Raw genomic sequence first — 9,650 nt, forward strand, 5'->3', positions numbered from 1 at the left:
ACATACAGCAAAAAAATCCCTCGCAAATCACCTTTCATTAGAAGATATCAAAGTTGTTATACAATATAAATGAAGTCTCAGCTGCCAAGCGAAAGCCCCATTTTACAGTTGGAGAAAAGGAGGTACAGAAAAGCAAAAAGGTAGGAATGGAACCAGACGTCACGTGGCATGCTCTAACAACTAGACCATACCATCTAAACCCTGTGCACAAACTGTTGGGAAGTCATTTTAACCAAACACAACATATTTAAGACCTACCCTACCCTCCAGTATGGGACGGCTGAGCAGAACGGTTTTCTTTTCACCGGGGCTAGTAAATTTTCACGCAAAATCCTTGCACTGAAATTTCTCGCCTGGATGAGATCAGTTCCCACCTGACAATACCATGGCTCTGCTTCGTAAAGCCAAACTTTCTGTCAAAAACAATATCGCAATTGCCTAGTGTTGCCGTTCTGAAAACAACGCAACATGAGCAAGGAAATGAAAAGTTACAGGGATCAGCTACTTCTGTCACAAACTTCATCCTCTTCTACACACTGTGCATGTCCTGACATAATTATACTAGTGGGGATGTGATTTTTTTTCCCTGATATAGATATATCAGTACAAACCCTTCATGAGAAGTCAGTTTTACTGGTCTAAAGGAGACTTTCCAGTATGGGAATAGTCTTGGAAAAAATCAATTTTGATTGGTAAATGTTGTTAAAAGTTTATTTTCACCCTGCGCACACACATCTGTGAAAACCTATTTCCATTGACATGAAGCAAAATTGCCAGCTAGGCAAAGAAAGAAAAATGCTGCTTGCAAATGTGTTACACTCCCATGTTCATGTCTGTAAAACCTGTGGCAATGGTCTCTTGCATAAAGCATATATTTACTGCTCTGCTAAAACAGCTGGCTTAGAAGGCTTTATCTTTTTGAATCTCAGCGTCATTACATATTTTTTGTCTCACGTCCCCCATAATTCCCTGGTGATTTAACGAGACAGGGAATTTAAAAATGCTTAAAAGCCATAACTTCACCTGACTGTGAAAATATAAAGTGATAAACATTAAAAGATGCTGACAAAAGCCCATCAATATTATCTGTCAAAGCTATCAAAGAAGAAAAGGAAACCAAATGCTGTCAAGCCTATCACTGTATAACTGCATCCATGCTAGGCAGGCTGTATTGCTTGAACTAACCCAAGATACCTATACACAATGCCCTTAGCGTCACATCAGAGATGCCAGTAGCTGAAAAAGCACCTCAGATTGCTTAAAAATCTGTTATTGTGAGTAAAGTTTCCTAAAACGACAGGGAGAAGGGGGTGAGAAAATGTTAAGTATATTTTACTTTGTGCACTTTCATCACACAGGGAGAAACAGTGTCACTGGCTGAATGGTTAGTCCATTTCCTGTGGTTGTCTGAATCTACTCTCAGGGGAAAAAAGCGGAGTGCTCTGAAAACAACAGGAAATATGGTTGCTAAAGCAAAAAAACTGGCAAGGGGGGCACTCAGGTTTGCAACTTATTTTTTCACTCTTCTTGCTTTTAAACTGCCTGGATCTTAAGTGTGGCATCCGAGGGGCAGGAGCTGATTGGGGTGGGGGGAAAATTGAGACAGTTTTGCTGCACTAGCTGTAAAAAATGAGAAAGATTTTGAGAATAAAGATAAAAGCCAAGCCTCCCTGCGGCCCCCAAACCTCATATTTTAGCTAAAAGGCCTTCCCTTCTCAGAGCCACGGCATCTCTGCATCAACCCACCACCATGCCGGTCCATCATCAAGAGCCAATGGCTTTTATCTTTCCAAGTCCAGCTGAAATGCTTGGTCCAAAGACAGGAACCTGCTTCACCAGCCACAGATCAACCAGAGGAGAGAAACCAAGCGACTCAAGCCTTAGTGGAAAAGTAGCCAGGATAATATAGAGGGACCGGACACAGAGTGGGGATGGGAGGGACAGGACCCAGGGGGAGACCAGGACACACAAGACAGATGGGGTTGGATTCAGGATGCAGTGAGGGTGGGAAAATGGTGGGGGGATTAGGACATGGGGCAGGTGAGAGGGCTAGAAAAATGTGTCAGGGATCAGATAGAGTGAGGTGATAGGACCTGGGGGCAGATGGGGCAGAATACAAGTGAAAGAGGCTGATAACATGGGGTGGGGCAGATGTGGGGAGGGGCAACACCCTAGGGAATGGATCGGAGAACTGAGGAATGAGGCATCAGAGGCTGGTGAAGTTTTCCATGATGGAGCAAGAAGGGTGATTCATAGAAGGCAAGGGTTGGAAGACGAGGGTTGGAAGGGACCTCAGTAGGTATATAGTTCAGACCCCTGCTCAAAGCAGGACTAACCTCAGCTAAATCATCTCATCCAGGGATTTGTCAATCTGCAGCCTAAAAACCTCTAAAGATGGAGATTCCACCACCTCCCTAGGTAACCCATTCCAGTGCTTCACCACCCTCCTAGTGAAAAACTTTTTCCTAATGTCCAACCTAGACCTTCCCAACTGCAACTTGAGACCATTGCTCCTTGTTCTGTCATCTGCCACCACCGAGAACAGCCTAGCCCCATCCTCCCTGGAACCCCCTTGCAGGTAGTTAAAGGCCGCTATCAAATCCCCCCTCATTCTTCTCTTCTGCAGAGTAAACAAGCCTAGTTCCCTCAGCCTCTCCTCATAAGTCCTGTGCTCCAGCCCCCTAATCATTTTGGTTGCCCTCCGCTGGACTCTCTCCAATTTGTCCACATCCTTTCTGTAGTAGGGGGCCCAAAACTGGACACAATACTCCAAATGCGGCCTCACCAATGCCGAATAGAGGGGAATAATCACTTCCCTCTATCTGCTGGCAATGCTCCTACTAATGCAGCCCAATATGCCATTAGCCTTCTTGACAACCAGGGCACACTGCCGACTCATATCCAGCGTCTTATCCACTGTTACCCCCAGGTCCTTTTCTGCAGAGCTGCTGCCTAGCCCGTCGGTCCCCAGTCTGTAACTGTGCATGGGATTCTTCCATCGTAACTGCAGGGACTCTGCACTTGTCCTTGTTGAACCTCATCAGATTTCTTTTGACCCAGTCCTCCAATTTGTCTAGGTCACTCTGTCTCCCATCCCTGCCCTTCAGCGTATCTACCACTGACTGCCCCCAGCTTAGTGTTATCTGCAAACTTGCTGAGGGTGCAATCCACCCCATCCTTAGATCATTAATGAAGATGTTGAACAAAACCGGCCCTAGCACTGGCCCCTGGGGTACTCCGCTTGTGACTGGCTGCCACCAAGACCTGGAGCCATTGATCACTACCTGTTAAGTCCGATGATCTAGCCATCTTTCTGTCCACCTTACAGTCCATTCATCCCACCCTTACGTCTGTAACTTGCTGATAAAAATACTGTGGGAGACCATATCAAAAGCTCTGGACATTGCAGGTGTCTCCTGACCTGCTCTTGTGTTAGACGTTTTTCGGTTGAGTTTTGTTAAGCCTGCCGGCAGAGAGACGGAATCTCCTTTCCCAGGGGGGTCTCACCACAAATGTCCTCCCCAGCTTGAGGGCCGGGGTGTCCCTGCTGATATCTTAGGAACCTGCTTCTCACCTTGAAGCCCAGTGAGATCCTGAGAACCCCTGCTCGGCTGGCACCTAATCTGGGAGACACCTGAACCCCCTCAGCACCCAGGTGTCCACCAGCGACGTCCCCCAAGGGGCTGACATTTCTGCCAGTGAGGGTATGTGGAAGGATCTTGGCCCTGATGCAGGTAGAGGGTGTCCCTGCTGAGCTCTGCTGGTGACAGCATGTGTCTGTCTGGGCCGTGGGAAACCCTCAATTCCGATCCTTCCTCAGCTTGATTTGGGGCAATGACCCAAACCTGGTTAATGGCCGTAATAGGGAGGAGGGGGAATCTCTCCGTGGGGGATTCAGGACTCCTGCATCCCACTCCTGGGGCACTGTGAGCTCCCTCCCTTGCTCTGTGCCTCAGTTTCCCCTCTCTGTGGACAGCAGGACTCGGTCCCTGTCTGAGCCAACAAGAGGAGTGTGAAATGAACGACTCTGCAGCATGGCGAAGTATTTCCAGGCGCAGCTAAGGAGGCCCCTGGGTCCCTCCGTCTCCTCCCAGAGCCTCCATGGGCCCTCCATAAGGGATATAGCAGGGGGTTATCTGTGGGAAGGGGCCCGTGCAACAGGAAGGGATAGAAATGGGACCTGGCCACCAGTGGCAGCTCAGGGTGAGTGTCAGCCTGCCCCCCCCTTTTGTTCCCGACCCACAGCCCCCTGCTAGCCCAGCCCTGGGCTCCCGCTGGCCCTGCCGGTGCCCCTCACTCCCGAACTGCAGCCCTCCTGGCTTCCCAGTTGCCAGCAGACATGTATGCTGCTTGCGGAGGAGAGCATTCGGGTGTCACAGTGTGTGTGACAGGGGACATTGGGACATTTCTGGTGTCTCTGTGCCTATTGCACGGCCACTGTGTGCATGTCTCGCTTCGATCAGTGCAGGCGATGAGTAACAGGGGAAGGGGTGAGTGAATGGAGGGATAAATACGGGAGTGCATTTATTAATATGAACCTAAAGCAGAAGAGAACAAAGCACCAGTGACGCCTGGAGGAACGTGCGTGCTAAACTTCTCATCACTGAGCGGTTAAACGAACACAGGGAGGGAGGAACAAATAAATTACTGGGGAAAGAAAGAAAGAAAGAAAGAAAGAAAGAAAGAAAGAAAGTTAGTTATTCAGTGCATGAATAGGAGAAGGTATACATTAAAAGGGAAGGAAGGATTTAATCAAGAAACGAAACAATGAATCAGTGACTGAAAGAACAAATTCATGGCAGAATCCATGAACGCCTGAATGAGGAAATGAACGAATGTCTAGCCATCAATCTGACTGCAACTAGATGGGGTGGCTGTCAGGAATAAATGAGAGAGTAACAGAAATCAATGGACAGGTAAATAAATGAAGGATTGTACAGAGAAATAAGGGATGGGACAAATACACGAATACAGACATAAATGAATTGATAAATAAGCAAACAATATCCTGTATAGATAAAGGAGGGCGGGGGCTGATCTCGGTCAGGGTATATGCAGCGCCCGGCACAACAGGAGCTCTGCTAGATTCATAGATTCACTGAATCATAAATTCATAGATTTAAAGGCCAGAAACAGCCTCCAGCCCATCCATTCCGACCTCCTCTATAACCCAGCCCAGAGGATTTCCCCCAGCTCCCCCTGTATTGCATCCCATAACGTGTGTTGGACTAAAACGTTTCACAGAAAGGCATCTGCTAAATTAACGCGCCCTTTAGTGTCTGGAATTTTCTCCCCAGGAAGGTCCCTATACACTGTGAGCAATTTACTCTCAGTTGTCTTTCTGAGAAGCAAACCAGATCAAGCCCTTTAAATCTCTTGCTGTCAGGTATTTTCCCCAGCCCTTGGATCGTTTTTCTGGCTCTTTCTGCTTCCCTACCACCACCACCAATTTGACAGCATCCTTTTTAAAACATGCACCCCAGAACTGTTTATACAGCCAGGGAGCTCGCGTTGAGTTGCTCCTTTGCTCCGAGCTGTCCTTGTTCTGTAGCCATGCTGTACAACTTTGCATTTGGCTGTATTCAAACACATATTTGTTTGACTGGGGCCCAGTTTACCAAGCAATCCAGCTCCCTCCGTACGATGTCAGTGATTTTTCCTGCTCTGCCAATCTTGGTGTCACCTGCAAATTTGATCGGCAGGGATTTTATATTTACTTCCATATCACTGAGGACCATATTGAATAGCATCAGACCTAGAACTGATCCCTGAAGAGCCCCACTAGAGGAGGAAGAACCATAATTAATGACGACATTCAGATCTGTCCATTAACCATCAATCCATTTGACAGGGGGGCTCTCAATTCTGCTAGTGCAAATTTTTTGTCCGAATGTTTTGCGGCACCAAGTCAAACACCTGCACCCAATACACCTATAATTATGTTGTGGGTTAGGTTAAATCTTGTTGGGTTGTGACAGATTCTCCATCGGGGTGATTTTTAAATCCAGATGGGCTGTTTTCCCTCAAAGATCTGCGCTGATTCAAACCAGAATGAATTCAAGGGACTCCAATTCATTTTTTATTTTGTTATAGTCTAGCTAATATCAATGTTTATTTTTAAGCACCTTTCTGGATGTTTAGCCATTTAAATTTTCACACAGGAAATTATGGGGGAATCAAACAACAGTTGAAGGGGCTGAGACAATATTTATTTCATGAAAGCAGCGATTCAAAACGTTAAAGCTTTATAACCATTAAAAGACAAATGGTCAACATCATAGGTCAAAACATACAAAGTAGATATCCTTCAGCCAAACTCTAACAAGTTCTCACACAGCGTTGTTCTCTCTTTGCTGTTGTACATCTCAAATATTATTGATGGAAATGTTTTTTTCGCCAGGTTGTGTGTGTGTCCTCCGTGAAATCGATGTCGGCTGACATTGGCCAATAAAAAACCTCATCCTTCCAAACCTAGTGATACAAGAGATCCAACTAGATTATCACAAGGGTCCTTCTTCTGGCCGGGAATCTAAGAATCGATGTTTGTTGGGCATAATTCCCACCCGGGAATGTGACTTATGTGAGTGGATGGCTTTGCTGGGTAAGGGTGCATGTGTGTGAGGATCAGGACAAAGACATTGAAGGAGAGAGAAGCTGAGAGGCTGTGTGTCGGCTGAAAGAAATGGCTGGATGTCGGCCGAAAGAGAGCTAGAGCGGTGATCCAAGACACTCTCTTCTGTTCTTTGGTTCCTCCTGTGTTCAGGGAAACAGGACTTTGTATCTTTTCCGTGAACATGCAGAATTGCGTCAAAGACATTCCTGACTTAGCTGCCTAGACCCTGAATTTTTGGCCAACTCTCAGGTCAGCAATTGTAGTGATGATAGTGTCCCATGGGGGTGTGTTACAGGGATGGAGCGGGGGAATTGCATGGGGGTGACAGAATTTGTCCCTCTGGGGCTATCTCAGACCTGGGAGATCCAGCTCTTCCTCTTCGCCTCCTTCTTTGTCTTCTACTCCATGATCCTCCCGGCCAACATCCTCATCATCCTCACCATCCGGGGCAACCCCCACCTGGGCTCCCCCATGTACTTCTTCCTGGCCAACTTGGCCTTCCCGGACATTTGTTACTGCTCCATCACCCCCCCGAAGATGCTGGTTGACTTCTGCTCCTGCCACAAGACCATCTCCTACGGGGGCTGCATGGCCCAGCTCTTCTTCCTCCACTTCCTGGGGACCGCTGAGGTCTTCCTGCTGGTGGCCATGGCCTTTGATAGGTACCATGGCCATCTGCCACCCCCTGTGCTATGCCAGAGTGATGAGCAGGGACATCTGCTGTGCTTGGTGGAGGCTTCCCAGACTGGGGGGCCTCATGCACTCCATTTTCTAGCTGTCTCTGATTGCCCGGCTCCCGTTCTGCGGCCCCAACGAGCTGGACAATTTCTTCTGCGACATCCCCCAGGTGATCAAACTGGCTGGCACTGACATCTACGTGCTGGAATACCTCATGTTCTTCAACAGCGGTCTGTCTACCTTGATGTGTTTCCTCCTCTTGCTCATCTCCTACGGGGCCTTGCCAGTCCGGCTGCGGGCAGGCAGGCCCTCAAATGGGATGAGCAAAGAGGCCTCCACCTGCATCCCCCACATCATCCTCATCTTCAACATGCTGAGCCCGGCCATCTACATCTATGGCCAGCCCTTCCGCAGCTTCCCCCTGGACAAGGTGGTGTCTGTGTTCCACACTTCCCGCTCACGAATCCTATGATCTACACACTCAGGAACAAGGATATCATCAGTGCCATGAAGAGGCTGATGGGCAGGCACGGGCTCTGGAGAGAGAAATAGAAGAAAGTCAAAATAAAGAAGTGCAGGGTTTGGAATTATTTTAGGGAATTTCTCCAGCTTGTATTATACAGGAGGTCAGACTAGATTATCAAAACGGTCTCCTTTGGCCTCTGAATTGATGAATCTATACATGCTTATCCATGTGAGCACTGAATTACACCAGAGTAATGCTGAAGTAATGCAGTAGGATCCATGGAGTAACAATGGAACAATCTAAAGTATCTATGGAGTAATTCTGTAATATCTGCGGAGTAATTCTGTGATATCTATGGAGCAATGTTGTGGTCACTCTTTGATGTCTCTGTACTAATGCTGTGATACCTATGAACTAATTTTCCATGTCAATGGAGTAACTTTCTAGTAACTGTATAGTATATGTGAACTAACACTGTGGTAACTGTTGTATATATGGAGTAACTCTACTGTATCTGTGGAGAAACTCAATAGTAAGTCTATACTATCTATGGAGTAATTATATTATAACTCTGTATACTCCATGGAGTAATTCTGTAGTAAATGTGGAGTAAGTCTATAGTATTTGTGGGGTAACTGTAATACCTACAGAGTAATTCTGCAGTACCTATATAGAAAATACAGTAGTAGCTATGGATTTATTCTTTCATATCCATGGAGTAAACCTGTAATATCCACGGAGTAACATTGTAATGACTGTATCTCATCTATGGAGAAACTTTATATTATATGTAGAGCAACTTAATAGTAACTCTTTAATGTCTATGGAATAACTATATACTAATCCTGTAGGATACATGGAGTAATTATTTAGTATCTGTGAAGCAATTCTATAGCAAATAAGTAGTGGCTCTGGAAAAAGTGTGTAATCATTATATAGAATCTATGTAGTAAATGTATAAAGTCTGTTTAATAACAATGTAGCAAATCAGTATTATCTACATAGTAACTTTGTTGTAATTCTGTAGTATCTATAGAGTAATAACAATGTAATATTGTTGTCATATCTATTGAGTAGCTCTGAAATATCTATGGAGTAACCGTGTACTGATTGTTTATTAATGTGAAGAAACTCTAGATTATCTCTGAAATATCTTGTGAGTAATTCCAGCATTTACCTCAAGTGTGACTGAGAGCAAAATTGGGCTTTGTGTCTCTGATTAGCTGTATGATACCATGCTCATTGTATAGTACTTAACAGCACCAGGAGGCTTTTGTTAGTAGTGTTTCTCTTGTTAAAATGATGACAGAAATGTGCACCATGGACTACACTTGAATGTCGGTGCATGAGATCTTCATCAAGATCCTTTCAAATGTAACCTTTATTCTGTCCCGTGCGCCAATTTCTAGCATGGTTTCAAAGCCCCAGAGAGCAACGTTGCTTCTTTTTATATTTTTCCTTCTCAAATCTCCCTGCTTAAAAACACAGGACGCGCCAACCCACAAGATTGGGTCCTTTAAACGGTCCTTTAAATGGCTTTCAATCTACCACCAACAGATACAATAGATCAGTGATGTTCAACTTACGATCCACGGACCTATGTCTAAGGGGTCCACGAAAGGTTGTTATTACTATACAACAGTGGTTTGCTACCTGTGGTCCACAGGCCCCTGGGGGTCCATAGACTATGGCTAAGATTTCCACAGAGGTCCACGCTGCCCTTCGAAGTTTTTTAGAGGGTCTGAAGATGAACAAAGACTGAAAATCACTGCAATAGATACAGGATCAGATACTTAGCTGGAGTAAACTGTCCCAAGGTTATTTCTATGAGAGTACCAGCTAAAGAAGCAACCAAAGATCAGCACCACCGTTGTGCCGGGCGCTGCCCGTACC

At 45.9% G+C, this 9,650-nt stretch overlaps 1 pseudogene; it reads left to right on the top strand.

Annotated features, from left to right (window-relative positions):
- The first annotated feature begins 6,910 nt into the window (after positions 1 to 6,910).
- LOC137160079 (olfactory receptor 4N2-like) lies at positions 6,911 to 7,843 on the top strand (annotated as a pseudogene).
- The last annotated feature ends 1,807 nt before the right edge of the window (positions 7,844 to 9,650 follow it).

This window comes from Emydura macquarii, unplaced genomic scaffold (assembly GCF_026122565.2).
Source record: "Emydura macquarii macquarii isolate MOO-44397 ecotype Brisbane River unplaced genomic scaffold, CSIRO-AGI_Emac_v2 contig_2129, whole genome shotgun sequence".
Lineage (NCBI taxonomy): Eukaryota > Metazoa > Chordata > Testudines > Chelidae > Emydura > Emydura macquarii.